The following is a 6,714-nucleotide window of genomic DNA, read 5'->3' on the forward strand; positions in this document are numbered from 1 at the left end:
TTAAAACCTGTTCACGATCCTATTTATTGTATTCATGTCGGAATATGCCCAGTGTTTTCTACCTGTTCGCCAAACGCATGCTTGTCGATGTAGGATGAGTTACATGTTTGGTTTAGTCACACAAGTGATAATTTAATTTTAATATGTATGCATGCTAAAAGAACGCGGGACACTGTTGTTGTTGTTTTTTTTATAAATAAAGCAGAAATGTGTATTTAACACGCATGCTTTTGGGTGTTATTTTATGCAAGTTCTCAAAGACTTAGTTGATCACGGTCCTTCATTAACAGAAACAAGAATTAAAATAATGTGATGATAAAATCAATACCTTATTAATCACAATATCCAACATAGTGTTTTAGTGAGCGTCGTTTTTGCTCAAATTGATTTTATGAGTACTTACATTTATGTGTAACAACAACATATTTTTGGGATGTCAATATCGACAATCCGAATCTGCCCCTTAAAAGGAGCTGTGTACTATTGGATGACATGCCGATTTTCCCACAACAATTAACAGTATTTAATAGATCAAAATAACGCCACTGGCATTTTAAAAAAGAAAATAAGAGAAAAACGTGTTCATTTATAAATAATCAGGGTTTGAAATTCAGAAAAAAAAATAAAGCGTTGCAAACACGTAACATTTCGTCACGAGTTGAGTCCATACTTGGATTGCATACATAACCTAAAATACGTAACACATATTATGTAAGGCTAGATAATCCAGAGGATGCAGAGCAAATCTTTACATAATGACGACCTGGGTTCCAACCCCGCTGAAAACAACTTTTTTTTCATACATATTTTTAGGGTTAAGTATACTCATGGCGACATGTGTGGGCTCTGTAATTTCCTTCAAGCGGTCATGTAAGGCATTAACCCTTTCCCACTCAGACGCCAAGTAAAAATGGCTATGTGTAAACAGCATAAAACCAGATCAGCCTGCCAGTAACTCGCAGCCTGTTCAGGCTTTATGCTGTTTGCTTCTCATCAGTATCTAAGGGTTGTAAATGAAGCCTTCGAAACTCGAATCTAGTTCGTATCGAAGTGGTAAAGGGTTAAATGACAAAATTCCAAAAATGCCCAAACTCGGTGAAGAAGCCCCTTTAACAGTATACAAGCTCCGCCCATCCAATTACATTGACAGCGCTGACAGATTTGGAACATGTTCATTAAGCACGAGTCAGTGAAGACAAACGCTACCGGCAAAGTAAATAAACAATATATAAGACAGCCAGTGAGTACTACTGTATAAGTATATGCAAATGCGTGTTGTGTCGTGATCTCTGTACACGATGGATTCGAACGAAAGGTATTTATCTGATTTGTATTTTTATGCAAATAAACAAAGTATCTTATCATATTAAAATTAATTAATGATGATGATTCCAAGTTCCAACATTATTTTGATTTTATATATATATTATTTATTTATTTATTTAAAGCAAAGATATGCATGTATTACTTAATTGTAAACAGTTCACACATTATTTTTGTTTTAAGCAAATTCTAGAGTTCCCGTGGCCATATATATATTGTATGCTCCTGTTTGCGCATTTATTCATGATACAAAATGCGTGTTTGTGTTGTATGAAAAGTTATGTATTCGTTTTACGAACGTGAATAAGGCTGAACTACATGTATATTGAATCGATTAGAAAAATAAGATTTGTATAAAAATAAAATATAACCTAACACGCGTTTATCAAATCAGAAAACGACTTTGGTAATCGGCTGTGATAGTACACAAAACAAACATTCATGGAATTATCACTCTGTTAATTATTATTTAAATGCATAACCTTCAGATATCCTGTCTTGTTTTGGCTAGTTAGAACACAAATAAGTTTTCGCACATCCTTCGTCTTCCAAACGTATATCCAGCTTGCAACTCTACAAAATTTATTTTTAGTCAGCGTTAAATAAGAACGTGTTACGTTCCATTAACCGCATGGCCCTAATTTCTGCCAGTGAAAGGTTAAGATTTTACCTGTTTCTTTTAGCACCGAAATCTCGTGCTGCAATTCTTTGATAGGTACACATGTTTTTCCTGTGACAATTCCATATTAACCCATATAACCTTACCAATTACCCATGTTGACATTGTTGGGTCTATACTTCATGGGTCATTTCTTGAAACTTATTAGTATACAAACTTGTTGATCTTGACTATCCACAACCCACATATTGTGTATGCAATAAGACATTACCTTTGTGCTAACGAAAAACGAGCCTCGGCTAAAAGCAATTAACCCATTTAAGCGCGGTAGACTCTCTCATCCTTCTAAATTGGATCAATTTATTCCCAAAATTAGGGATGTCTAGTATATTTATTTCTATATTTAGAATATTTCTTACAGAAATTCCTTAAAGCAAACAGCGCAGACCCTGATGAGACGCCGCATCATGCGGCGTCTCATCTGGGTCTACGCTGTTTGCAAATGCCTTTTTTCTAGACGCAAGGCACAAATGGGTTAATACATGCATGTCCTTACCTTGTGTCTCACTATTTGGATAATTGTATGGTAATTACGTAAGATCATTCTCAGTTGATGGCACCTAGCACCAACAAGTTCAATGTGTCATTATTCTAATACATTTTTGTTCGCACACTCCAGTACACAAAAGGCAAAAATATTATTAAACAATTATTTCTTGCAGTCAATTAACCCATTTATGCCTAGTGGACTTTCCCATCCTTATAAATTGGATCAATTTATTAAAAAAAAAATTAGGCATGTCCAGTATATTAATTTCTATAGTTAGAATATTTTTTACAGAAATTCCTTTAAGCAAACAGCACAGACCCTGATGAGACGCCGCATCGTGCGGCGTCTCATCTGGGTCTGCGCTGATAGCCAAGGCCTTTTTTCTAGACGTTAGGCATAAATGGGTTAACACTGGGTATCTTTTTCGATATTTTCTACACATTCTATTTTGTTTTAAATAAATATGCTTTATGCAATTTGTATTTTATACTCCGAATACGTGTGACACAGCAAACACTTGAATTGTTCGCAAATGAAAAAACAACAACAACAACACTACCCAGAAAACAACACTTACAAGAACTAACAACCGAACGCATGCAAATGGCAAACGTCAAACAACACCAATGTTGTAAATTTTTAGCATTTGTGTCGTTAAGGTAAAAAGTCATGTCAACGATACTCGAAACAACGCGGATTTACAAATATTATACGTTAAAAAAGAACCACACCGTCATTTGGTTGAACTAACAAATGCATGTGATATCAAGTTAAATACGACTTGTCATCCATATTAGATCTTCGCCGACCGACAAAACGATTATCAAAACAGTAATTAGTCCATCAGTAATCATTAATTAGAAGATATGCGATCAGTCAAAATATCAGCGTTGAGGCGTACAATATATGTTGGTTTCATGACTTTCACTAGAAAAATGCACCGACCCTTACCCCATGTATTGAGTTTACAGTATTTTATTGTTGATTTTTTTTATGTTACTACAATTTGTTTGCTGATGCTTAAAAGTACTCTTATTCACCGAATCCCACTCATCGAGGGTTGAGTGTGAACTGAATCCCACTCATCGAGGGTTGAGTGTGAACTGAATCCCACTCATCGAGGGTTGAGTGTGAACTGTTGAACCTGTCAAATATTTTAACCATTGACCTCTTAGATCACATTCTGACGCATTTGACGAATTATGAATTTAATTTAAAAAACTTTCTTACTAAATGCAAGTTTAAAGGCTTCATTTCCATTCCTTGATTATTGATGAGCAGCAAACAGCATAAAACCTGAACAGACTGCGAGTAACTCGCAGGCTGTTCTGGTTTTATGCTGGTTGCAAAAGCCACTTTCACTTGGCTTCTTATAGGGTAAAGAGTTCAGAAAGCGCTTGACCCAATCCGCTTTTGCGCGGAGAAAAAAGTGCAGTTCCAAGTGAGTATAAATTGTCAAAGTATCATCTAAAATTTTGTAAATATTTAATTTTAAAAAATACGTTTGTCCGCAAAAACACGTCACAGTCACGTGGTCAGTCGGAAAGAATTATGCAATCGCACCGTTTCCTATGAGCTGACAGAATTCTCGTTTTGCGGCGACTGATAATTTCGCTTGAGCATGTTTCGGATATTTTGATAAAAACAGTTGATTAAAGCATAATTTGTCTAAAACATTTTTCAAAATATGAAAGTAACGTTATTGCTTTGTGTGCGCTATAAACTGAATGCATCAAAACAATTGAGCTTCATAAAAACAGGCATAAGAGTCAGCATATACGTACTTTATTATGAGGATTACAGTAACGTTGAAATTTAAAATTGTTTAAATAAAAAAGCATATACATTAGTACAACATTTCATCATACTGTGTTTGAAACACTTCCAATAAAGTATATGCAAGAACGGTTCGTATATATTTGTAAGATCAGTAATTTTGTCCCTGGGCTTAATTGAACGTTCAGCGGAAATTTGATAACATCGATAATACATCAGCTTCATTGTATATTATAACATGCATAAACTGTACTAATTGTATACGTACTTAACAACATTTTATGATAATCAAGTTAAACATCCTGCAGTGAGTTCGATTTTTCGTTCAAGTAAACATAAATTAAAATTAAAGTTTAGTTGTGCATTATCTTGATATTTCTTCTTCATATTTTTCCTTTGTATTCTTATCCTCATCCGTTTTCTCCTAATTATCACCAGCTGCAGAAAATGACAATCACCATCACCACAACCAATGCACCATTACCACCATCTTCATCATTATTATCATCTGCATCCTTGTCAACAACGAGATGCTACCATCATCGCATGTATCTCCATCGTCGTTATCACGATCGTATTGTCATCATCTTAACCGTGTGTCTTGTTCTGATAAAACTGGACATAATGCATGTGCGTAAAGTGTCGTGCCAGATTAGCCTGTACAGTCCGCAAACGAAAAATACCATTACAGCGGAAAGTGTCGTCCCTGATAAGCCTGTGCGGACTGCACAGGCTAATCTGCGACGACACTTTACGCACATGCATTATGCCCAGTTTTCGCAGAACACGACTCATATTGTTACTGTATCATCATACACATACGAAATATACATTAATAATATTATGAGAGCTTTAATCTCATAGTTAAAAGCGATAAATAAGTAAACAGACATGCGCATTCATAATATTTGAATAGATAAAGCGAATGGTTATTGACCTATTATTGCAATACCAACTGCAATTAAACAATCTATTGCTGAGATGTATGCGAAAATTTGGATGATTATGCAGATGTTAATTATGCCAATGATGCTTATAATGGTAACGATAATACATGACGATGGTTGTGGCAAATTTGATAATGGAGATTAAATTATGACCATGATTTTGCTGACGATAATCGTGTCCAATTATGACAACAACGACGACGATGTTGATGACGACGACGGTAATAATGATGGTAACATCAAAATGAGGATGTACTAGGCATCACGAAAGCGCCTTCATTTTCATATTTACTTTGAATCAACATTGATGGATATTACATATCTGTTTTGAGTTACGTTTTTGCTAAAGATTCTCGAAGTTAATCATGCATAACATTTTTACATGCCAACCTAATATGTTTTTTACCATGTTACATGAAACAAATATATGTTTATGCCGCGCGGTTGACATTTTGTTGTCGTGCGAAAGACAATGCATCAGCCAGTAAACGTGACATCTTAACGTTACGGTGAGGAAAACGTGAGCTATTTTGGATTTTTCCCGCCTCTCGCGCGTCATTCGTAACCTCGTTTAAACGCCGCTGCAGGAATTTAGTCCGCTTAATGAAATTAAGTGATTATTATTGCCGATAAAAAAATCGAATTAATATTGAAACCATATGGGCGGATACTCAATTTTGCAGTTGTATTTCAGTCAGAAACCACATTATGATTATTTATAGACTTTTTGTTGATCTATGATGGGTCCAATCAAGGATATTTTTCGCATTGAGGAAACACAAACAAAATGCATTTTGATCGATTAGTTTCTATAAGATAGGTCGACTGGATTGATTATTGAAGTAATTGTCATGTAATCGTGCGGTTCGACCGCGGTACATTTAGCTGCAATTCAGTTCTATCTAACCACAACACAGATCATTCGTCACGCGAGTTGTGTATCGTTTTATTTCATAAAATTTGACCTAGCTTTTGTGAAAATATTGCGCGATATATACATTTCCAGAAAGGAAATTTATTTCTGCGTTGAATAAGATCGAGTTCATGGAAATCGCTGCACATTTGAAGAAGTTATGACTGTTAAAAGCGATGAACGCTGTTTTCGGGTCATTTTGATTTGAATACCTTTATATATATTATACAGTATTTGATAGTGAATGATTTTCAAGACAAGTTGGTTTTTCGTTATAATTTGATTATTTTTCATTCAAAATGATTTTTTACTAATAAATATCATAGCCACATGCTAACCACCTGTGCTACACATATTTCTTTTCATTTCATCATCAAACGTAAATTGCACGCTCGTCGTTCAAGCTTACTTAGTCCCGCTGAATAAATGTGTGTTCAACGCTTACATATTCTCTCTATTTGCTAGCAAACAGTACGAGACATAGCAATAACGTTAATCGTTTCAAAGAATTCAATACATTTTATTTCATATAATCAAATGTATAATTTCCGTAAAAATGTTTGTTCTCAGTTTAAAGCTCTAATGT

This window comes from Dreissena polymorpha, chromosome 14 (genome assembly GCF_020536995.1).
Source record: "Dreissena polymorpha isolate Duluth1 chromosome 14, UMN_Dpol_1.0, whole genome shotgun sequence".
Taxonomy (NCBI): domain Eukaryota; kingdom Metazoa; phylum Mollusca; class Bivalvia; order Myida; family Dreissenidae; genus Dreissena; species Dreissena polymorpha.